The sequence below is a fragment of the Capra hircus genome, chromosome 6 (genome assembly GCF_001704415.2).
Source record: "Capra hircus breed San Clemente chromosome 6, ASM170441v1, whole genome shotgun sequence".
NCBI classification, from domain to species: domain Eukaryota; kingdom Metazoa; phylum Chordata; class Mammalia; order Artiodactyla; family Bovidae; genus Capra; species Capra hircus.
In genome coordinates this window covers 69,160,887-69,186,719 of record NC_030813.1, presented here as the reverse complement: position 1 = coordinate 69,186,719, position 25,833 = coordinate 69,160,887, and the positions used below count along the sequence as shown (strand labels likewise).

The 25,833-nt window shown below is 44.7% G+C and overlaps 1 protein-coding gene across 1 annotated transcript in view; it reads left to right on the top strand.

Moving 5' to 3' along the window:
• The window catches only part of SCFD2 (sec1 family domain containing 2), a 399,990-nt gene that overhangs the window by 283,266 nt on the left and 90,891 nt on the right, over nucleotides 1-25,833 (top strand). The gene's annotated exons all lie outside the window — the stretch shown is intronic.

Here is a 25,833-nt window from a genome sequence, read left to right as displayed (position 1 = left end):
TCAGCTTTAACATCAGTCCTTCCAATGAATATTCAGGGTTGCTTTCCTTTAGAATTGACTGTCCAGGGGACTTTCAAGAGTCTTCTCCAGCACCACAATTCAAAAGCATCAATTCTTTGGCATTCAGCCTTCTTTATGGTCCAATTCTCATATCTGTACATGACTACTGGAGAAACTATAGCTTTGGCTATATGGACCTTTGCCAGCAAAGTGATGTCTCTGCTCTTTTAACATGCTGCCTAGGTTTGTCATAGCTTTCCTTCCAAGGAGTAAGCATCATTTAATTTCATGGTTGCAGTCACCGTCTGCAGTGATTTTGGAGCCCAAGAAAATGAAATCTGTCACTGCTGAGAAAGCATACTGGGATTAGTGTATCGGAAACTAAAGGGAAATGTATTCCTATAGTGCCCTGGATTAATGTACCTAAATGAAAATCAATATAGAAAGGAAGTCAGTTCAGCCACAGACATAAGGAAATGCTATTAAAATGGAGGTTTGCCATCCCTCAGAAGATGTCTTAATCTATACCTTAAGATTAAGGTAAAGAGATAAGTGGAAATGACACTATAAAAACCAGTGTTACATAGTTGAAGCTTGATTTATTGATATTGAAAATCCTAAACAATAACAGTAACCATTTCCTCCCGGTCTTGATGATCCGCACTTATATCCTCGCTAGACCCCCAGGTTGTATAGGCCCTGTAAATCATGTAACTAATATGTTGAATAATCACGGCTCACAAGGGAGGTCAGATCATAAAGCAATCTTACTTTGTTTCTCCGTGTTACTTTCAGTTTTTCAGTGAGGTCTAGTTCTTTCCCTATCTTTGGATGAATATTGGGCAAGTCCATAAGTTTTATGGTCCCCCTTAGGAAATATAAATGGTCTCAATTTAGTAATTTATGTGTCTAATCCCATGGAATAGTCAAAGCTTCAAACTTGATTTAAAGTTTAGGCATTCTTTCTCTCCCAGTTTCTGCCTCCTGCAGTTGAAGAAGGGAGGTGCGGCTGGTTGCCTCTCTCCTCCCTCCTCTAAGGTTCCTCCTCCTCCTCCCATAGCTGAAAATCTGCACTGTCCAGCACCTGCAAGGTTCTGAGAGATAGCAGAGGGGCAGGGTGTAGAGAAACTCTTGCCTCGCCGACACAGTGATGAGCGGATCTGACACTGTTTGGTCTTGGCAGCTGTATCAACCTGCCTTTTTTCTCATGTGCACTTTGGCAGGGGCTTTTGAGACCCCCATATCCCTGGAGATCACCTGTGGGCCCTTCAGTGTGGAGAAATGCTGTGCTGTGTTGGTCAGCGGTTAGGAGCAGCTGCATCGCAGTGTTTTGTTTTTTTTCTGCCTCTCTTTTAGGGATAGGAGTTGTGTATGCCACCACCTACTCAGTTAATAGTGCAAAAGGCATGGAAAATAATTCAAATACATGAAAAGATGTAGATCGATGAATGAGCAGAAATGCTATTGCTTAGAGTTAGTACAGCCAAGAACTTACCAATTATTCTGATTTACAAGAGGCTTAATGATATTGGAGCTTCTCAGGTGGCTCAGTGGTAAAGAATTCACCTGCCCATGCAGGAGACACAGGTTCAATCCCTAGCTCAAGAAGATCCCTTGGAGGAGGAAATGGCAACCCACTCCAGTATTCTTGCCTGGAAAACCCCATGAACAGAGGAGCCTGGTGGGCTATAGTCCATAGGGTTGCAAAGAGTCAGATATTGGCAGATTGCTAATCCCCAGTGTTTGAAAGGTTCCCCTCCTCAGATGAAATGGCTCACCTTTCCACAGGCTCTGTTGAAAGAGAAACTCTACAGAAACCTGTGCCCTGGAGATTTCAGAAGGGGGAGTGGGGAATGGGGTAGGGTAGACAGAGTAGGCAATGGCACCCCACTCCAGTACTCTTGCCTGGAAAATCTCATGGACGAAGGAGCCTGGTAGGCTGCAGTGCATGGGGTCGCTAAGAGTCGGACCCGACTGAGCAACTTCCCTTTCACTTTTCACTTTCACACATTGGAGAAGGAAATGGCAACCCACTCCAGTGTTCTTGCCTGGAGAATCCCAGGGATGGGGGAGCCTGGTGGGCTGCCGTCTATGGGGTCGCACAGAGTCAGACACGACTGAAGCGACTTAGCAGCAGCAGCATCAGGCAGAGTGGAGCAGATCTTGCAGTACTGTCTTGAGCAGGAAGGGATGGCCATTTTACAATGAGTTTGCTCATCGGTGGTTTAGAAAACAAATCATGAAGCAATGAAGGGAGAGGGAGGTGATAGGTAAGCGTTCATTTTAAAATCCTTTCAAACAATTGTGAGTTTGCAACTAAGTTACAAAGCATTATGTATCAAGCTCTAAATACTCACAGAGTATTGTTAAGCCATGAAAATTCTGATTTTTTTAAGCTAGAAGAATGTTCAAATGTTAGCAATTTCACTTGGTTCAGACTTTTTTCACTCCCTCTCGTCACTAATACTGAATTCCACCTTGTAGTTTAGAAATTTTAAAACTTAAATCAGGTACTTTTATCACCCCACACATATCTCTAAACTTCCTGAGATGAGGAATGGTGATTATTTATCTTTGCAATCCCTCCAGTACCCAGCACACAGTGGTTGCTGACAGAATACTTATTAACTTGTATCACAAATTCAGAGTCAGGCTAGAACTCATTATTAGCCACAAAATGGCAGAGTTCAATTCTAATCAGCAATCTTTACCTTGATATAGAAAGTGAAAAGTGCAAGAAGTTGAAAAACCTTATTTGTCACCTGCAACGGAAAACTTTGTACTTTTTTCCCTTGTAAATGGCCCAGAGAAGGGAGAAGAAGAGGGAAAGATGGTACCTCCCCCAAGATGCAAAGAGGAGCAGCTGTAGAGGGAGGATTTGGGGTCCAGCCTCCACCCTCAGGCACCCCCGGAATCTGAGAGCAGTGGCTAGACCAAGGCGGCTTCCCTATGCTCCTCCCAGATGTCAGGCAGGGACCAGAGCAAAAGCGGAATCTTGAGAGGAATTGTGCACCCCCTCTGCCCACTCAGTGTCTAAGGAGAAATTGTTTTCTGGCGATTGCTTCAGCATTTGAAAACATTCCCAGCCCCAACCCGCTCTCTCTGGTGTTTGTCTGATCTGATTGGAAATTCCCCAAGTGTGTTTAGGGCTTTGCTCTAGAATGGGTGAATATAGTTGAAATTGCAGAGTGTCATCTGTTACATATTTGGAGAAACTTTTTAAAACCTAACTCGACACTAACCTGCTAACTCTAACCCAGAATTCCAGACAAATACGTGGGTCTTCTAACATCATAAACATTTGATGTTTGTGCTCCTGATCTATTTGTTTCTTTAATACAAAAATACTTGCATCTGGCATTTTGAAACCTTCCAAAGGAAGTTTTCTAGACACCTTTGAGGGGATGATCTCTTAATCAGATAAAACTACCTTCATTTTTTTTTAAATTTTGCTAGAATTTTCACTAGACACCACTGTAAAACATCCTAAGATTTATCAATACCAAAATCCCCAGTCATAAAGATGATATTAACGTTTTATCATAAATGCATTTGGAATCATCAGTAACTTGAAAGGCTATTAGGATAAAACATAAGGCTAATTAGGAAAATATGAAGCTAAGCACCATGACAAATGAAACAGATATTTATTGGAAATAACCAAAATGACTTTGCTCCAGTGGAAAGATCCTAAATCTGTGCTCTGTGGAATAAGGCTGAATGTGTTCATATGTTTTCACAAACACATCATGAATATTATGCCCAGCTCTTCAGAACTGGGTAAAAATTGGATGAGGGTTTACCCCTACTACCAGGAAGCAGTCATACAGTTGAACAATATTGGAGAAGGATTTTAAGGTCAATACTCTTAAAACCCCAATAGAAACTTTAAAAATGAAATTGTCTGAAATTTAGCAATATGGCTCCCGATTAAATGAATGAGTTGTGTCTTTAAATGCCTATGCCCTGCTGGAAATTTGCCATAGCTTTTTAAATTATTTATTTCTTTAGACCACACTGTGCAGCACGTGGGATCTTAGTTCCCCAAGGATTGAACCCATGCCTCCCTGCAGTGCGAGCACATATCTTAGCTGCCGGACTGCCAGGGAAGTCCCTCTCCATAACTGTTTCAAAAAGCTGTAAATGTGTTGACTGGTGACAGAATTCCGCTTAATAAGTTTTCAGAGGTCTTGATAATTCCTTTCACACTTTAACTCATAAAAAGTGTAGGCAAGTAAGTGGAATCATTTTTCCCATCTTCTACATGATTAGGCAAGGTACAAAACCCAGTACACTCCGTTAGAGCAATTTGGGGAAGCCTGAGATGACTCATGAGAAGGGAAGACTCCAGGTGAGTCCTTGGCAGCTGAGGTGACATGTTGCACGTGGCTCGGTTCGCCCTTCTCCTGTTCTCCTCAGGAGCATAGACAGTCTCAGACCTCTGCTGACCTAAGGATTTGTCACTGTTGATTCAAACAGAAGAACTATTAATACTTAGACCCATTTAGGATTCACAGCTTACAAGCAATTTCCCATTCTTCCTATCATATAATGGTTACTCTTAGGTCATAGATGCCCCCAGAGGACCTTAATTTCAGAACAACTTAATTCTTCGTAAGTTGCAGACTCTGGTATGAGTCTAGTCCCATTGGAGAGCGTCTGATTTCAGTGTCAATCACCTTTTGGCTCTTTTGTTTCCCTAATAAGAATTAAAAGTGAGTCGGATCCTCACAGTGAGTTTGCAGGACGCCCTGGACAATGGTGGCTTTGTGATAGTGTTGAGGTCATCATTTTACAGAGCAGCACAAAAAGGTGCTCCAGAGACAAACCAGCACTCAGAACTCTCCAACTTGTTATGCCAGTGATTTTGGCATTATACATGTTCCTCCCTTTTCTTTCAATATGAATGTATCTAACCCAGCCCCTTCCTCTTCCAAAGTTAGAGTTTTAGAAAAAGTGCCTTTGGCATAAGTTTCCAACTGGTGTCATAATTACAACCTGTTCCACTGGCTTCCTGTTTGGGAACCCGGGAAAAGCAACCATGAGCAGACTTCAGACATGCTGTGTGAAAAGTCCGTGACTCTGTTGATGCAGTCCTTCATGACACAAGGCACTGCTACCACTCTGCAGAGAGGAGGCAAACTGATAACCCTAGGAACTTAGTCAAAAAGCTGTGTGGAGTCATTATTTGGAGAGAGCTTTCTCTTAGGAAAATAAATGCTCACCAAACAGCCTAAATTTAAATTCTTCATGGTAGGTGAGAGCAGCTGGAGCATCCGTCATGGAGAGCGCCTGTTTACTGGCAGGCTAGGATGTTTATGTTTCCTTTTCCATGCTCCAGGTAGTGGGACCAAGCCAAAGGAAAGGAGAGGTTCCTCTTGATTTTCCCAGCAGAGGTCACCATTCTCATGATCTGAATGGATTTTGTGCTTAGAATCCACACATTGAAAGATCGTGATTACTGAGCCCTCAATTCCTGGAACAGAGGACAGACCATCTACAGGCCACTTTATTCTGTGCATAAAGAAAAATAGCAATGGTCTAGAAACTGTAGATTGTTCAAGCAGTTTAAGTTAGATCTTGGTATTTAAAATGTCTCAACTAAGCTAAAGACATCTCCTTTGAACATTTGCACACACATGCACATGTGTGTTGTACACACACAACTACTGTTTTTATATTATTTAAGCTGCCTCATAATATGGCTTTCCATCCCCCCCGTAGAATATTTAGCCCAAAAGAAGAGTCATAAATATTACTTATTGCAAATTTCTGCTGCACTGTGACTTTAGTTATATATACCTTTTAAAACCAATTCTATAGGTATGAAAAATGACAGATGTACATATTGAGCATTGGAATTTGGTTTTATGGGCTCTGGTGCCCTTAGGTGGCTAGGCAGAGTCATCATGCCCTTTTGTCCTTTCACTTATGAACTTCCATAGACTCTTGTCTAGCAAGTATCTAGGTTTTATGTTAAAGGCGTCAAACCATTACATTGTCAAAGCAAAGGATCAAATAGTTCACACTAGAACTCAACAAAAATACCTTCTCTAAGAGTGAGTAGGGAATGGTGATTGTAAATAGCACCCAGTGGAAATCTTTGAAAATAGATTTGCTTTAAAATATTTGTTACACCTCATGAATCATTATTTTGAATATTTCTGTCATGTGAATGTCCCTAAAATAAGTTAGGCTGAAATAGCAGGTTGAGTTGCTACTTCCCTAGTGGATTGCTATGTGTGCAAGCTTAGCTGGCTGCTGAATAATTTTGAACAGTAGAGAGCAGTAGAAGAGTGTCAGAGCACATAGCTGGCCAAAAATCAAGAGGCTGTAAAGCAAAATCAAGGCATATTCTCCTAAAATGATGTTGAGTTTCTACTGACAATGAGAGACACTTTTGACCTGTATTGTAAATGTATCCATTTTTAAACAATGGCTAAGTAACATACAAACAATAAGTTATCAAATAAGGATGCCAGTATTTATTACTGAACAGCTGTTTATTTATTAGAATTAAGGCTGTTCCCTTTGGAGGCATGGAAACATTCAGTAAAAACTTCTGTACAAGCTCCATCATCAATAGCAGCAGCAGCATGGTAATCTAAAGCAGGCCACAGACTAATCGTATAGGAGAGTCGTCAGAATCGATCATCATTTCTGTGAATGCCGACTTACATGGAGCATTCAAGACGTGTGCATCAACTTCCCAGCAAATGTGTTTGCCACTCTCTCTGTAGTCAAACCAGCCTTTGTAGAAACTACACCGTAATTCTGATGTTTCCCTTTGGCCTTGGTAACCCCACTGGGGTGGTAGTGAATACAGCAGTGGTTTAAAAAAGAAACAAACAAAACACCAACCGAGAAGCCAACAGCATCACTGCCACCATGCTTACTCCTGCCAGACATGGGGCAGCCCACGTCTATTGCACTGTTCCATCTCAAGCCTCACTTGACCACCTGACCAACAGTGGATTCTTGGTTCCTTGCCCTCATTTTTTTTCCCATCTCACAAATAGTCCCTGCATCCACACAAGCCCAGAAACATAAGAATCATCCTTGACCTGGCCTTCTTCCTGATCACCCACAATAGCAAGTCCTCTAGATTCTAATTCTAAAAATGCCTCCAGTTCTAAAAACCTCAAATCCGTTCTTTTTTCACCCCATCGTCACACCTGCAGCTGGGCCACCATCATCTCACACCGGTGGACTACTAGAGCCTGTAAGTGGCCTTTCTCCCCCAGGCAGCAACATGGTCTTTATATTTGAAAACATGGGTCAGATCCTGGCATGCTCCTGAGTAAAACCCTTCAGCTGCTGCCCACTGAGCTGGGAAGGCAATGTCGATCCCTGGCACTGGCCCACCGAGCCCTCGCCAGCTTTCCTGCCTCCCCTGCACCCTCTCCAAAGTCTCTCGGACTCAGGGCCTTCCACATGATGCTGCCTGTGCCTGGAGGATATGTGGCTTGGGGAAGTCACTCAGTCTCCTGGGCCTTGGTTTTCTCCTCTGAAAGGCGGGAGCTTGGTCCTTTTCCAGCAGTGTTCCTCCTATTTCCTTTGATAAGACAGGAGTTCTCGTGAATCTGTCTTTTAGTAACGTTCTACCACACACTGATCCTGAGACAGCAGAAGAGGCTAGCCACATGTCCATCAGAACATATTTTCCAAGGATAGTACAGGAATAAAAAGTGCTTTGAAACTGAGATGTATATGTTAACCAGCACTGTTTTCAATTAATAGAGGGATGTTTATACCATATGAGAAGCCTAAAAGCCTCAAATTACAGCAGGGCAGGAGGCTTAATCCTTACAAAGTAAATTTACTGCTCTTTCCCTAGGCTCTATTTGAACACACCAGTTACATGTGGGTACCTATCTAAATTGGCATTCCAACCATCCTGTATTAAAAGTGCATTTTCAAGGTTTATCCTTTTCTCATCGACAGGACAGTGTTACCAGGTTTTCAGTTTCAGATTGTCAGACACCCAAACCAGGATTTTGAGCCGTTTTCTTTCTTCCACCGCCTATATTCCTAAACCAGTCTACCACGCACAATGAAGGTGAATTCTTAAACCATGTTTATTAACTGAGCCAACCTTATACCAATTCAGTCCAGTTATGCAAACTTTGTCGAGTATCTGCTGGATGCCAGACACCTACCAAGTACCAGGCTACAATGAGTAGGTCCTGGCCTCAGCTCTCAAAGAGCTCCCAGTCCAGCAGGCAGACCCAGATGCAAACTAATCGTGTAAAAGTCCAGTGTGTGCTCGGTCGTGTCCGACTCTTTGCGACCCTTTGGACTATAGCCCGCCAGGTTCCTCTGTCTGTAGGATTTCCCAGGCAAAACTACTGGAGTAGGTTGCCATTTCCCCCTATAGGGGATCTTCCCGACCCAGGAATCGAACCTGCATCTCCCACACCTCCTGCACTGCAGGCAGATTCTTTACCTGCTGAGTCATCGGGAAAGCCCATCACGTAAAAGAGTTGGTGAAAAAATAAAGGAAGATGCTGTGGGCTCTGGGACAACTGTCTCAGCATGGAGTGATCGGGCAAAGTGTGATGCATGAATAGTATTTACCTGTCAGAGAAGAAAACAGCATTTCAGGGAAGAAAATCAGGTATACAGATAACCAGGAGTGCAACAGCTGTGTCCTTTGGGGGTTCTAGAGGGTCTGTGGCCAGATAAAGCTGGAAAGAGCAAGGAACCTTGTTATGAAGGGTCTGGTATGATCTACATGCTGTCCATCAAGTTTGATTGGATCCTGAAATACTACTCACTAACTACTACTTTCCATGAAATGACTCCTGTAGTCCTGAAGAGCTGAAATTCCAGCCTCATCTGCCATCTCTTCAGCCCTGTTATGTTGTTGTTCAGTCACCCAGTCATATTTGACTCTTTGTGACCCCGTGGACTGCAGCACACCAGGCTTCCCTGTCCTTCACCATCTCCTGGACTGCGCTCAAACTCATGTCCCTTGAGTTGGTAATGCCCTCCAACCATCTCATCCTCTGTTGCCCCCTTCTCCTCCCACCCTTAATCTTTCCCAGCATCAGGGTCTTTTCTAAGGAGTCAGTTCTTCGCATCAGGTAGCCAAAGTACTGGAGCTTCAGCATCAGTATAATGAATAGTCAGGATTGATTGACTGAATTGATCTCCTAGGAGTCCAAGGGACTCTCAAGAGTCTTCTCTGGCACCACAATTCAGAAGCATCAATTCTTCAGTGCTCAGCCTTCTTTATGGTCCAGCTCTCACATCCATACGTTAGCCGTGCTATGAAGCACTATTACTCTGCCTCCCAGATAAAAGGAGACATTAAAACTCTGTGATCCTAAGCAAGTTACCCAACACCTCTGAACCTCACGACATCCTCTGTAAAATGGGAATAACTTGTGCAAGGAGAATAATTGAGTTTTTGTAAGAACTAAGGTTAAAACGTGAAATATTTAGTACTATTCCTTGTGCATGGCATGTACGTGCCATTTTTAGCATCTTAAACATCATCACTAGAAAAGACTCTGATGCTGGGAGGGATTGGGGGCAGGAGGAGAAGGGGACAACAGAGGATGAGATGGCTGGATGGTATCACTGACTCGATGGACATGAGTTTGGGTGAACTCCATGAGTTGGTGATGGACAGGGAGGCCTGGCGTGCTGCAATTCATGGGGGTGCAAAGAGTCGGACACGACTGAGCGACTGAACTGAACTGAAACATCATCATTATAATTCATTTTTAAGATTTGAAGAAATGAAGCAGCATAACCTTATTTGCAGGTTGAAAGGGGTCTAATAAGAGAGTAGGGTGCAGGGAGGCTAGGGGCAGGACTGCATGCATGTGGACAGCTCTGGGGGGCGGGCATCATTCACTTTGTAATCAGTGTGCAAGTGCCCCTTGAACCCAGGCCCTGGGTGAGGCTCTAAGCTGAGAGCTTTACATGTATGACTCAGCCCTCCAGCAACCTTCAAAGTAGGCACTATTATTGTTCCCATTTTTTGAGAAGGGAAAGCTAAAGTACAGAGAAGTTAAGTAACTCTCCCAAGATGACTCAGCTAGTAAGAAGTGGAATGAGGATTCAGATCAAGGCTGCCTGTCCTGAGTCATTGCCAGCATTTCTGCTCTGACCTCTCTCAACACCGAAGCAAAGGATGCTCAGACGCTGCAGCTGTGACGAGCTGCAGGCGCTGGTGGTCGGCTGGGCTCACTCGCTGTGAGTGGAGCCACCACAGCTGCCTTTGGCCCAGGTCGTGACGATCCATGCCTCAGGATCAGAGTGGCAGATTGTCACTGGTGTTTGGGTCCTTAGAATGTGAGCTCTTCCGATGCCGGGGTCTGGGAGCATTCTGCCTTCACTGAACCCACATTCTCTGTAGTTCATCAAGGTTTGTTCTTTGTGTGTAGCCTTCCTTTCCCCCCCACCGGACTTTTCAGTATCTCAGGAGAAGGTAAAGCCCTGGGAGAGAGATCTCTATTTGGAAATGACACTGCTGATCAAAGAGCAAGCTGCAGGGAAGGGAGCACCAATTGCCTATGACTCTGAATTAATTTTCTATTTAACTCTAGAAGACCCCAGAAATGCCTCCCTGCCAGATTTTGTTTATTAAAGCTGCTAGGTATGTGTTACTTCATTTAAATACAACGGCGCCCTTCGGCAGAATATTCCCAGTGCTTTCTTTAATAAAGCCTTCTGCTCCACATTTATACAAGAAGAGGATCTTAGAATCAGTTCATAGTTTTTCATGTTCTTTGAGCTTTCTATCCTTTTAAACTGTTTCGTAAGTGAAAAAAATGACGATATTAAAGAAAACTGCTTTTTAGAGAAGCTCACAGTGATTTTCATTTTTGCATGATGTATTCCAGTCCAGGCTCCATCTAATAATGTTTTCCATAATGTACTTGCAGCTCATATTAGTCAGTAGAGTAACTCTAGTAACATGACTCCCAGACCTCAGGAGTTTAACACAAGTCAAATTTGCATCTCACTCAGTCTGTATCTCTCTCTCAGGCCAGCAAGAGCTCTGCTGGTCACAGTCACAGAGACGCAGACCCGAGGGATGGGGCCCCACTGTGATGCACACCTCACTGAGGCAGGGCAAGGAGAAACAGGAGATTATAGCCAGGCCCTCAAACCTCTGCCTGGAAGTAACACCCATTACCTCAGCTCCTTTCCACCGGCCAGAGTGAGTCACGCAGCCAAGCCAACTTCAGGGGAGGTGGGGTTGGACGTTTAGTGTGTACCTGGAAGAACAAGAGATGGAATATTTGAAAACATCCCTTTACTGTTCCATAACTGTGTTATATTCTACCACAAGTCATAATTTATTGACTTATTTTCATACTGGTGGGTATTAATACCAAAAGCAAAGAGTTTATATAGGATTTAGAGTTTATATTTGAATGTGTTTTATGGTACCATCACCAAGCAACATTTGCCTGCTCCTGCTGTATGAAATCTCTCTATATATATCTCTCTCATACACACACACACTCACACTCCCACACATACGTATACCCACATGGTCACACACATGCACACACACTCTTACACACATACTCACACTCACACACACACACTTCTGGTCATCTGTTTGCCCTCTGGCCACAGACTTGAAGATCAGACACTAATAAAGCCCGGCTCAGCAGGACAGTCCAGCACGCTAACGCGTTCTAGTTTTCTCCCATTTCAACTCTGGTTGCTGTTTTAAGCATCTCACTCCTGCAGCCCTAACTTTGGGCCTTTTGCTAAGAATGCCTTTTGTGCCCAACCGCTAAAGCATCCAGCAACAGCCCCCTCCGCACAGTCAAATGACAGCAGGCAGGCCCTCGGCCCAAGCTCAGTGGTCATGTCCAAATGAGACAGAAACGACTCTAGCGATGAAGTGAAGGTGCATTGAAGTCGTACTGTCTCTGTGAAGGCAGTGACCTTTCCCAGTTATAAAATTGATTCTGTTAATCCAGGTCAAAGAACTACCATGGCCTTTGAATTGAATTATGTTGTTTACAGTCTTCCAGATTATAAAGTAAAATGTTATTGGGACACCAGAGCCACCTGGCCTGTAGTGGAATAATTACACTGAACTGAAACATTAATGACCGACAGAACCTGCCTGAAGTTTTGTTGAAACTGGGAAGCAACTCAGCACCCAGGAGGGTGACATAAGGAAGGTGAAGGGACAGAATCATAGAAACAGGCCATGAGGCATAGGCTCCAGAGCCCAGGTGGTTGACAGAGCAGCCAGCAGAGGGCCTCGGAAACTCAGGCCAGGCTCAGGGAGATCACGGTACCACCAGGCCCAAACTAGCTGACAGGACAGCGGAGAGAGTGTCCAAGAGGAATCAGCAACATTTGCAGTTTAATGAGAAAATGTGTCCATTTGTGGGCCTATTAAAAGTTCAGAGAACTGAACTTCCTCCCCTATGGAAGGAAAGCCAAGCCCTGCAGAAACTAAGAGACATTACAGGACGTATGGGGCTGCCTAGCTTCTAGTTCCGGAGAAGGCAATGGCACCCCACTCCAGTGTTCTTGCCTGGAGAGTCCCAGGGACGGGGGAGCCTGGTGGGCTTCCATCTATGGGGTCGCACAGAGTCGGACACGACTGAAGCGACTTAGCAGCAGCAGCAGCAGCAACTTCTGGTTCAGGAGCTGCCTTTGGCATGTTGCTTAATCTCCCTATGCTTGAGTTTCCTAATCTGTAAAACGAGAAAAATAATAGTACCTACCTCACAAGGATGTATTTTCACATTTAAACAAGATAGTATGTGTATCTTGTTATTATATGTATTACATATGTGTTGTATGTATTTAAGATTACACATATTATATATATATTGTTTAGAACAAGGAGCTACATAGTAAGTACTTTTTTTTTTTTTTTTAATTTTTTTTTTTATTTATTTTTTTTAAATTTTAAAATCTTAAATTCTTACATGCGTTCCCAAACATGAACCCCCCTCCCACCTCCCTCCCCACAACATCTCTCTGGGTCATCCCCATGCACCTGCCCCAAGCAAGCTGCACCCTACGTCAGACATGGACTGGCGATTCAATTCTTACATGACAGTATACATGTTAGAATTCCCATTCTCCCAAATCGTCCCACCCTCTCCCTCTCCCTTTTGATATGTAAGTTCCTATGAGGAATTCTTGGATCCCAGATACTAAAGGGGATTTAGGACAGAGTCCCGGAAATAGAGGCAATCTAGCGCTCACTGTAGTATAGGACCGACTCTATAGCAGAGAATCAGAAAGTAGAGTGAAGATTCAGAATGTGCAAAATCATACCGTTTTGAAGTCGGCTGAAGATTCAGAAGATGGACAGCATAGACAAACCTGAAAGACATTATGCGAAGTGGAGTAAAGCAGTCGCTAAAGGACAAATACTGGATGACTCCACTTATTTGGCGTGCCTAGCCCAGTCAGCCTCATTGACATAGAAAGTGAAATGGCAGTTGCTAGGGGATGTGGGGAGGGGAATATGGTGATTTACTGTTTCACGGGCACAGAGTTTCAGCTTTGTAAGATGAAGGAGTTCTAGAGATGGATGATCGTGATGTCCGTATAATGTGAATGGACTTGTTGTCACTATACACTGAAAAATGGTTAAAATAATGTTCTGTTTCTTTGATCACATTCAAAAAAAAACTAAGGAAGTCTGTATAAAATATGGACTTTAGTCATAATAATGGGTCAATTTTGATTCATAGATAGTAACAAATGAATCATGCTGATCTGGGTTCCCCTTGTAGCTCAGTTGGTAGAGAATCTGCCTGCAAAGCAGGAGACCTGGGTTTGATTCCTGGGTTGGGAAGATCCCCTGGAGCAAGAAATGGCAATGGGGAAGCTAGGTTCAAGGATATATGAGAAATATCTGTACTATCTTCATAATTTTTTTTTGTAAATCTAGAGCTGTCCTTCAAAATAAAGTTTAGTTTTTAGAAACAACTCTAGAAGATGGGGAGAACCAGATGAAGAGCTGCTCTGGCTTGAGTGAGGGACAGTTGAGCTAGCTGGAGGGATCATTATGAATCTGAAAACAGAGGTTCCCCCTGTGGTTTCGGAGGTCACGTGTAAAGAAGAAAGAGACTTAAGGAATCAGGAAGTTGGTCTCAGCAGCAGGAGGGGACAGATGACCAGTGACACTGACTGGGAAAGGATCAGGTCATCAAAGTGGACCCACAGTCAACCCAGTCCCACACTACATGACTGTAGGAGAAAAGTCATAAAGACACATGTACCATCAGCTGAGGCTGTTTCAACTTCCAGATAAGGAAGATTAGTAGACCTGAACCCTTGGGCATTTCCTTAAAGCCAAAGAAAAAGCAGACAATTAGGAGCAGGCAGAAAGGGGATTGAGCAGGGCAGGTGGTGTTGGCCCCAGAGCCCCAGTAGTCTGGTGGGTCTAAGTACGTCTAAGCACCTAAGCTTGTCAAGACTGAACAGTACAGTCGATGCTGTAAATTCTGATGTCATTTTACAGTAAGATTTACTGTTTTAAATTCTTGTCCCTGAATGTCTGTAGGAAGTCTTTATGAATCAGATCTAAGTTCAACACATTTTTAGCACCTATGGAGTTCTGTATTTGGCATGTTTGCTCATATTGTTTTAATTCTCATAATAGCTAGTCATCATATTACCGTAGAATATTATGTGAAAAACTAGAATCGCATTATTTGAGTAACCAGTGATAGAGGAAGGAATCAAGCTATGATCTTCTAACCATGTAAATGAATCGTGAGTTTCTAAGCTCCTTCTATAACAACTGTTAAAGCAAATCAAATCATATATGGTGGTGAGGAGTTTGCCTAAAGGCCTGATCAAGCCAGACGTGCTGGCTACAGAGGAGATCCTAGGGGAGGCACTGGAGAGCAGATGTGGGCATAGCACAGCCCTTTTTAGAGGACGTGTGACCTGCCCCACTCCTGCTGAGTACCACAATGTCACCAGGGTGGGCATCGTTTTGAACATCTGCAGTGCTGTGAAAACTGGGCATGCAGAGATTCTGACCAGTCACCACAGGAAGAGAGTGAGGCAGCTGTGGGGGATGCAGGAACACATGTCACAGTGTGGGCAGAAGGAGGGGGAATGATGAGGTGGAATAAAGGGGATGTGCACTCAGCAACTGGAGGAAAGTGGGCATTAGGGTGGGGCTGCAAGAGGGAACAGAGCCCTGGGCTGAGGCAGGAAATCAGCAAATCTGTGCCATAAGTGAAGAAATCTTTAAACATTAGTAATATGCTATAAGAAACATCAACACTAGGCTCCTCATATTTTTGAGCTTTCATAATCCACTTCACTTACTGGGAGACAGTGCAGCTCCCAGAAAAGGAAAAACATGCACCAGGGTGCACAAATGGTATGGAAAGATTAGCATGAAACCTGATATGCTCCAGCCCAGCCTCCAGCGGCCATGGTGGTGCTGTGCATAGTAGGTGCTCAGGAACAGAAATGTCACTCAGTCGTGTCTGACTCTTTGCAACCCCATGGACTGTAGCCTACCAGGATCCTCTGTCCACGAGATTTTCCAGGCAGTAGTACTGGAGTGGATTGCCATTTCCTTCTCCAGCAGATCTTCCTGACCCAGGGATCGAACCCAGGTTTCCCACATTGTAGACAGATGCTTTACTGTCCGAGCCACCAGGGAAGTCCAAGAAATGCTTTTTGAATGAACGGTGATAACATGGAGTAAGTGGCATCAGCACGTGCACCCGTGTGTGTGTGTCTCTGTGCAGTTTGGGTTACTATATGAGGCTTTTTTTTTTTTAATGTATTTTTTACTATATATTCTTGCCTTTGAGGTCAGGAATCATGTCGTTTAGCATCTTTGTAACTATTCATAGCTTCTGTGAGGTTTTTTTTATCCCCTTGTGGAATGGAATCTATAGTGATACAGTTTTCTAAATTCCATACTGAGTTAACATGGTGATATTTTATTTGAAATGCTTATCTCAGCCCATCCTATTTCATGCTGGCCCATACTTAGAAGCACTCAGGTAACGGCTGGACAAACAACTACATTGAATGGGAACTGGGATTAAAAGATTCAAGGATCCTTTCTGACTTTGAGTCCATTTTTCTGTGGACCCCCGCAACAAGTCCCCCAAGGTCAGTATTCTCTTTACAATCATATTGCAAATCCACTCATAGGTGGATTGTAGTACCTGAGTATATTATCTTCACATTGCTAACCAGTGTTATTTAGCCATCCATTCAATGAAAGGAAAACTCAAGCTGCTGAGTGGAACGTGGATGGAGGAACCAAGAAGCTTCAGGGGACACTGGCAATGATATTGGTTTTAGAAAAGGGTGAGGCTCCTCTGAGTATAGTAAAACCTCTCTCTTTAATATTTTGAAAACCTTGGGCCTGTTGGCTAAAGCAATTAGTAGTTAGTACTAATGACTTTTTGGCCTTTTATACAGTTCATGAGGTTCTAATGACTTATTGTTGGATCAGGTCTGACCTGGTGGCACAATACAGCTTTACCCTTTGCTAAACTCTTATGCCTTCAACTGGTCCAGACCTTAAACAACTAACAATAGGCAGAAAACATTCCTGACCTAGTTTTTGAATCTTTACATGATGCAGAGATAAAAATAAGTTCTCTACACTAATTAACTGAGGAGTCTTGGAACATTACAGCTTGGAATCTCTCCATTTCTAAAACTGGTGCCCAGAATGTTGCTGAGTGGTTTGCTTTAGGGAACGATGTGTTGGATTTCATTAATCCATTGTTGAGCTTTTCAGTGGAAAGAATTCAGTAAAATCTTTGTATTACTTTTTCTCCCAATTAATAACAAGAACATAATGTACTCTGGGAAGGACAAATGTATGACTAATCCTTCACTCCTATGTCTGATTTTTCTTATGCACCTTTTTGCATTCCATGTATTTGTTTAACGGTTCAGATAACCACATAACGGAACCTTAAAATTCCGTCATTATAGATTCTTGTTTTGTCCAACTTAGGAAACCAGAGAGCAACCTTTTCTCCTCCCATCACCTCTGTTTTTATCGGTCATATGTCTTGTGGAGAGAGGAGCTAAGACTGACTGAGAGACATGGGCGCTGCCCATCAGGCTGATGAAAAGACTCCTGTCTCAGAGAAGCTCTTTTCCCCTCTTCCTGAGAGAACCAAATAGATAATCATGGCTAGAAGAGAAAGAATTTGAGCTCATTTGATAGAGACTCTTTTGAACACAGCTGAGTTTATACCTTTATCCTTGAAACTTATATCTGAAGTAGTTTGACCCTAAGGTCAATAATGTTGGGGGAGGAAATCACAAAGACAAAATGTCAAGTCAAGGTCATGGGTACTCTCAGAAATATAGAGTGCCTTGTAGAACCTGGCTTCAAAAAATGGAGAAGAGAAGGCAGTTCAAGGACCTTCCAGCAAATTCTTAGTGCAGAAGAATTAAGTATATGTAAACATTTTTATAGCAGTTTGGTGAGTAACCCCAAATATTCCTGCTGTTCCTCTGACCTTGTATTGCATCAGAAGAAAATAACAGCAAAAATGATGGCAATAAAGAAAAATAGGTTCTTTGGCTATTTTCTGTTCATCAGAAAACAGATGAACCCATATGATCCCAATGGTAATCTCACTTGTAATTTTTTTTTCTTGATTAGTAACTAGGGCATTTCTGATAATAATTTGCAAGCTTAGGAGAATACATTTGTTCTTTTTATAATAATAGAAGGTAGTTAAAATGCTTTAGTAGCCAGTGGAATAACTGTGAGGATTTAAACTTGGTCCAACACATGTTTGTTTAGTGACTTCTTGATTTCAGCAAAACCAGTATGTGTGTGTGTGAAGACAGAAATCAACGAGCTTGTATATAAACAAGTCATTTTTATGTGAATTTGAGGCCTTGGCTCTTCTCTTAGTCTCTCTCTCTCCTTTGGGGATCTCATCCAAGCTCAGAATTTTAGCTACATCATCTGTGGAGATAATCAATTTGGAAAAGAAAGGTTCACAATGACCATGAGAGTAAAATATTGGATAGGCTGTTCTGGGTAAAAGGGATTAGACCTCATTTTAGAGACAACCGAATTCCATCATCTGGAAGCCAGCCTGGGGATGAGGCAAGTTTCCACCCACTGATTAGAGAGAGGAAGGGGAAGGGGGGCCAAGAATATACAGCTTCCATCTACTTGCTTACCGTAGTTCGTGGTCATTCTATTTTCCCTAAACTGTTTACATCATAGTCTTAACACGGCTGTCATTTTAATGTGTTGCTTAAAAAAATAGGTGAGAATACTGCCACTTCTTGAGAGTGTGGCCAGGGAGAGTTGCCTCTGGCATCCCACTCTGCAGCCCAGCTATGCTCTTCCTAACTGAGTCACTTTCAAGAGGAACTACTATTACAATCTGTGGGTTGAGTTTACAGGGAAGTCCATTTCAGCTCAGTGAAAGGAATCACTTTGTGTTAAAGCTACCTGGTGACAAACTCTTGATGGCCTTAGGAATTTGTGAGGTGCCAGGAGTAAAGAAGGGATGAAGGGCCATCTGTCAACATTTCTGGAAAGGGGATTCCTGTCTTCGGTTGGAGCTTATGCTTCGGTTGGAACCTCTGAGGTCACTCTGAACTGTGAATTCCCCCTCACTACCGAACCTGCATTTGCAACCCCAGCCTCACTCCTGGAATCAGGGAGCTGTAGAATTGGCCATGACCTCAGAGGCCATCTTATTCAACCCTGTAGAGAGGGGGTAAGGGACTAGCTACGGTCCCCTTTGAGCTCTAGTCCCTCTCCTCCCAGTGCTACCCTTTAAGTCTGAGGCGGGAGAAGTCCTCCCCACTTTCAAACCAGCCCCACATCTACTTTCCATCCGTGGAACTGGCATCCTCCCAACTCAGAGGAGCAGGCACTCCACATCACCTGCCTCCTTTTCCCTTGCCTCCCCCAGCTGGTCATCAAAGTGCTTTTACAATGCCATTCTGAGTCTCCTCTCCTCATTCCTATCACCACTACAGCATTGCCTCTAGCCTGTCAATAATGGCCTGAGAATGTCCCGGATTCCAGTCCTACCCCCTCTAAGCCATGGTGCAGACTATCACCAGCGACTGCCATCTACCACACAGTCTCAAGATTGGAAGAAACCAGAGAATTCATCTTGTTCCACCTTCTATCCCATACCTGACCCCTTGCTAAAACATTTCCTCTTTCATCAGTATTCCATTTCTCAGAGGTCACCATGGCTTCTCGTGCCTATAGGCTGTAAAGTTCTTATCCCCTAGCTTTGTAATCATGCCTCCCTTCCATCTCCTGCCAAGTTTGGCCCCAGTTTATTCTTCCAGCTGTCCTTTCAACAACATCAACCAATGAGACTCATCTTCCCACTCTTGCGTTAACACTCTTACACATTTACTACTATAGTGACAAAAAGTTAATCAGCCAAACTAGCTTTAAAAACCAAAAACAGCCTGCTCACATGATGTAAATGGTCCAGGTATAGAGCTGGTTTCCTCAGTCTTCGTCCTCGGGACGAAGACCTCTGTTGGCTCTGCTTCCAACTGTGATGGCTTCGCTCTCAGGCCACCCCCTCCCTGTAGCAGTAAAATGGCCCCAGTGGCCCCAGGGTTACCTCTCTTAGCAGACAGCCATGAAGAAGGGAGAGATTCTCTCTATCCATGGTTCCTGCAAAGGCCTCGGGATCCAGTCTCATTGGACTGGTCTGGAGCATGTACTCAATCCTGAACCCTTATAGTGGCCAAATGGATAGGGTTTTGATGAGCAAGGTCAAGTTCAGGCCCACCTGAATCACAGAGTTAAGCATGAGTTTAAGGAAGATCAGGGCACTGTTACCAGAAATAGTTGGAATGAAGACTGCAGTCATCCCCTCGACTCCAAATACTCTGCCCGCTCTCCTCAGCTTCTCCAAGACCCAGGTCCCTCTTTCCCCCAGAGGCTGTTTGGTAACCAGCCTACTCACTGTGACTCCTGAACTCCCACCATGCTTGCTTTCTGGAGCATATCTATATCTAGGTGCTAAGGTCCTTGAAGGGAGAGACCACGTCTAATGCAGCTTCTCGTTTTTTTTCTCATTGTGCCTAGGACTGTGCTTTGCACAACTGATACATAATAAATTTTTGTTGTGGTAGTGACATTGGCTAATATTAGCATTCATGTGTATCTGTCAGAAAGAGGGAAGAAGTGCATGGAAAAAGCAGATGTGCGTCTCTGTGGAAACATAGCAGCGGGCAGCCCCTGAGCCTGGTGGCTGCATGATTGATGTGGGCATTTGGCCATCTTGGTCAGCCAGGGGTGAGGCCTCAGTTGAGGGGGTCTTGCATCCTTGTGCTGGGCAGTAAAATGATGACCATTACAAGGTGTGCCGAGTGCAGGCTTTCTTGTCACTCTGACCTCGATGCCAGCAGGAAAGGACAAAAATAAAGAGACCAAAAGGCAAGCTAGAGGGAAAAATGAAAACAAGAGGTAAGAGGGCATTTTTAGGGGAAATAAGGAAATAAATTAGGAGGAAAAGTCAAGACCATGGCTGATGGTAACATGTTTTTAGTGGAAAAAGGCCTGTTTGCTCTCACACTCTTCTCTCACAGCCCAGTGTTACCTGTGTCTTCTATGTGTATGATTGGAATGTGTGTGTGTGTGTGTGTGTGTGTGTGTGTGTGTGTGTTGATTTAGAAATACCGTCTCTCCTCCCACCCCCTTTCTCTGAGAAATGAGAGAGATCATTGTCGATGTTCCCTGGTCCAGTGACTCTTCTCAGTAACTACTTCCATATGTGTGTGGACTTCCACTTGTAAAATACCTTTAAGAAAATTCTTTTGGCTAAGGTCATGTCATCTTGTTTTTGCATTCCTTCTAAATGGGAGGGATTTGTTTCGTATGGTTTAAACATCTTAGAGAATAAAGAATTTGCTTGTGTCTTGTATGAAACAAGATTGCATGTTGTCTATAGCTGATCTAAAGAAAATGTGTGGGATATTTAAGGGTTAATTCTGGGTGGGATGGAAGAGGAACGCTTGCATTCTTGAAGAGTCTCTAACAAAAGGAAAGCACAGGCCATCATAGTAGAGCTGGGTGAAATTTGGGGATTATATACCTGGGGGTTCTCAGACCTTAATATGCTTAAGAATCACCTGGGGTTCTTGTTAGATTCCTGGGCCTCACCCCCAGGGATTCCTATCTGGGGTGGAGCCAGGAGTCTGCAGGTCAACAAGCACCCCTGGTGACTCGGGACAGTAGTCCACATACCACGTTCTGGGAAATACTGACCCCTAGCCAACCTCTGGCTTTTAGGCAGGAAGAAACTTCAGTCAATAGTTGTGGGCATCACACAGCCATAAAGGCTTTACCTCTGTAGGCCTCAGTTCTGTATTCAGTAAAGCAGGAGTGACAGCGTTGTCTATTTCCAAGGGTTTTGGAGAGGATTACGTTCACATAGAGCACTTGCATCATGCCTAATATTAATATGTAATAGGTTCTGGTTAATGTATTATTATCAGCTTATTGTTACCATTTTAAATATATTATTTCCCTGTTTGAACTCTAGTTATCTGTAGAGCTTGCTAAAAGGTACCAGGGTCATTCAGGATGGACTGACAAAGTGTCCCCGGGGAGGAAGAGAGGTACTGCGGAGCTGGGCAGAGCCCCTCTTCCTCAGCTCCAGCCACAAGCTTTCATTCTGCAATTACGACATAGGTGACTGACACGAGACTCCACCGTCCCCCAGGTTAAGGCTGCCCATGTGGGAGCTTTACCTTTGGCCTGTGGTGGCTGTGAATGAGGCAGTCTGTCACAGACATGAAGATGTTGGCTCAGACGGTAAGCAGACAAAAGTCAATTGTTGGCTGCTGCTGCTGCTGCTGCTAAGTCACTTCAGTCGTGTCCGACTCTGTGCGACCCCAGAGACGGCAGCCCACCAGGCTCCCCTGTCCCTGGGATTCTCCAGGCAAGAACACTGGAGTGGGTTGCCATTTCCTTCGCCAATGCATGAAAATGAAAAGTCAAAGTGAAGTCGCTCAGTCGTGTCCGACTCCCAGCGACCCCATGGACTGCAGCCTACCAGGCTCCTCCGTCCATGGGATTTTCCAGGCAAAAGTACTGGAGTGGGGTGCCATTGCCTTCTCCGTCAATTGTTGGCAGTGGGTGTGAAACACTAAGAAAGGTCGGTAACGAGAACCTCTCCAGCACGTGAACAAAGTCACCGCGTCATAGAAGGTTAGTGCCAAAAGGCACAGCAATACAGTCATTGTCCAGTGGGCCCCTCCCTCAGTCAATAAGCGAGAGAAGTACTTGGTCCAAGACAGCTGGGGTAAGAACCCAGTGATTTCCCTTCCTGAACAGAAATAAACAAACGCGTGGTACTTTCCTTGCAGCATCAACAAGGGCCTCAGAGCCCAGCCAGATTTTAATACGTGAACACAAGTTCGTAACCTTGTCATGCAGACCGGGATCAAATGTTTATGCAGGGGTGTATTTTTTCACTGCACTCAGAGTGTCGTTGTTTTTCCTTCCCACCTTGGGGAGCAGAATAGCCCCTTTCAGTCTAAAGGAACATTTTAGATGCAGTAGGAGAAAATGAACCTTTTCTCCTTTGTGTCTGACTTTATTTCTCGTGTACAAAGAGCTTGTGTTCTGAGGAGAGCCTGGAGATGGCAACCGGAGTCCTAACAATCCCGTTTACTGTTTGACTGCACAAGGGGGCCGTCTGTCGGGTTTAACGGCCCTCTCTCTTAAAAACAGCAGTGACCAGCCAGTTAATAAAAAACAGCCCCGGCTGAGTACTGCTCGGTCTGGTTAACTTAGATTTGTATTAACACGTGAAAATATAAGCGTCACCTTGGTCTGACGTGAGCACATGACCCCACTGGGTCTGGGGTTTCATCTAAACCAGCACTAAGAGCCGCACGTGCAAGCTCGTCTCTGTGGATAAAATCAAACGATGAGCAGGTCAGAGGAGTCAGGCACGAGGAAAATGCTTCTGCTGAGATCTCCACGAGCCGCCACCTCCCTTTCTTTCTTGCGGTGGGACCTGGTGCGTGCTGGCCATTGTGAGGCTGCAGAAGAGATGGGAACAAAAGCTCCTAAACGTGCTTGATGAGCGATGGCCATTGGAGCTGCTCAGTGTGTGGACCCCCGCCTTTGTGAGGGGTCAGCCGGGATTTGTGAGAGTCCATAAACTGCCACGTCAGGAGGATCGCTGCTATTCTCAGCAGCGGAGAGCTGGCAGCTGCTGCCAACATTTTTTTTTTTTTAACTCAGACCCCATACCGCTCCTGTCCTGCTGATCCTTTCAGTACTCCTCTCCGAGTGGCAGATGGTGACATTTTTCCAGATGTTGCAGCTTTCATGTTCATCTGATGTGTACACGGTGCACCAGGGTTATTCGTGTCAAGAGACTTGCACACGGATCCAGGTGCGTGCTTCTCATACTGGCTGTCACGGTGGCCTCTGCAGTGCCCAGGTGGAGGTGCTAAGCCCACCCTGGGCCCCTCCCATCCACCAACCCTCCTGGCCTAGGATGGCTGCGTCTCGTTCCTCTGGAAGGGCAGCATTTGCGTTTGAAGCTTCGAGTTGTTTCTGGAATCATGGAGTGTCTGTAGTCCACTTGTCCTCTTCCACTATGTGACTTCAGTCTCCCAGGCTGTGAGTTCCCCAGAGCATCGAAGACTGGAGTATGAAGGAGGGTTTCATCTACCCTTCAGCCCATGTTTGCTAGGATTTCAGCAACTCCGTCCCCTTTGTTGTTTTCCCGGTCACCCTGGGGCAACTCCCCACGGGACTGCAGATCCCTGATGGTCCGAGACTGCAAGGTCCTTTGGCAGCCATCCGTGGTTTTGCCTGGCCCACACCAGTCCTCCTATTGGGAAACTTAGGTGAGCAGTTGCTCATCCTCGTCCTCTGTTTGATTTTACTGGGGCTATCTATCACAATACCTGCCTTGTTGGCCACAGAAGTGGGCCAGTTGGATTTCTCATCTGGGACGTTACTAATTGAAATGAAGAGCCTTCCCTCCTAGTTGAGAAGATGGGCTCATGACAGCTGCTGGCAGCCTCATTTCATGCTTCATGGAAGATGCCAGTCTGCAGGAGAGTTCAGCTGATCATCAGAGAGAAGAGAAATGAGCCATTGAGGGAAGAGTGGGCTCTGGTTTCACTGCCCCAGGACCCAGCTAGCCACCTGGCCCTTCCTTCAGCTTAGTTACTTGAGCCAATAAATTCCCTTGTTCGCCTTTAGATACTTTAAGTTGGGTTTCTGTCACTTGTGATCAAGAGTCCTAGCTCATGCAGTCACGTTGACTTCTGTCATGAAGTCACTCCACTCTCCTCTGGCCCCTTGGCGGCCTCTCCCCAGCTGGTCTCCGAGAGGAAGGAGGCTTTTCCTTCAGCACGTGACGGGTGATTGTGACGTGCTGTTGGGGAGACAGCCACTGCTTTCAGGAATGGGGGTTCTTTGAGCTCCTAAAGGTAGTCTTGGGCTTCTTCCAAGACTCAGGCTGTGGAGAAATTTATATCAAGGCCCCTCATGTGATACTTCAGAGACCTGAAAGCTGGAAGGAAAATTGGGACCCCCGTATCAGCTTCACTTGACCAGCACATCTGAAGTCCCCGTGGTGTCACTGACCACAGCAATAGGTATCGCAGCCTATTGTGGGACACAGGCTTAACACAGTTGGTCACCTGTCCTTGGGAGGTGTTTCCTTCATCAAGTAGCTGCCTTTACTTGAATTCAGCATTCGATTTCAGGCAATACAAGGACTGCTCTTCTCAGTCCTGAATCATCGTGGTCGCCCACTGCCTTTGGCCTGGAATCCCGTCACAGAAAATCATGTTTTTCTACTTTCGTGTATGTTAAGTATGTTTTCTGTCCCCAATCCTGAGGCAGAGTTTGCTGCCAGAATTTTCTGATGAATGTCCTACAAGGTTATAGCAAAATGAGACCAATTCTTGGTGATATTTAGAGTAAGGCTAAGAGCAGCGGCTGCAGAGTTCAGCTGCCTGGTTGAGCTCTCAGCTTTGTCACCTACCAATGGTGGCTCCTAAAGCCAGTCACTTACCCCTTCTGTAAGGGGTTCTCATGTATTACAAATGGGGATAACCATACCACCTGTTATAAGGACCTTTGTGAAGAGTGGCTATTCTAAAAGATATACAGGGCTTAGCATAGGTTCTATCACATTAGTGTCATTTAGTAAATATTTAGGAGAAGGCAATGGCAACCCACTCCAGTACTCTTGCCTGGAAAATCCCATAGACGGAGGAGCCTGGTAGGCTGCATTCAATGCAGTCACTAAGAGTTGGACACGATGGAGCAACTTCACTTTCACTTTTCACTTTCATGCATTGGAGAATGAATTGGCAACCCACTCTAGTATTCTTGCCTGGAGAATCCCAGGGACGGGGGAGCCTGATGGGCTGCCGTCTAGGGGTCACACAGAGCCAGACACTACTGAAGCGACTCAGCAGCAGCAGCAGTAAATATTTAGTAAATAATTCAGTAAATATTACCAACAATAATGGGCTTCTCTGGTGGCTCAGAGGTTAAAGCGTCTGCCTGCAATGCAGGAGATCTGGGTTTGATCCCTGGGTCAGGAAGATCCCCTGGAGAAAGAAATAGCAACCCATTCCAGTATTCTTGCCTGGAGAATCCCATGGACGGAGGAGCCTGATGGGCTACAGTCCACGGGGTCGCAAAGAGTCGGACACGACTGAGTGACTTCACTTTTCACTTTCACCAACAATAATATAAGTTCTTTCACCTGGAGTCTCTGGGATCTGGTTTCTTATGTTTGGTCAGATATTTTGCTGCTAGGAAATGGGACTTGGAAAATTTGACAGAACGAAGAGCAGTGGGATAAAGGAAGAAAAAGATGCTGG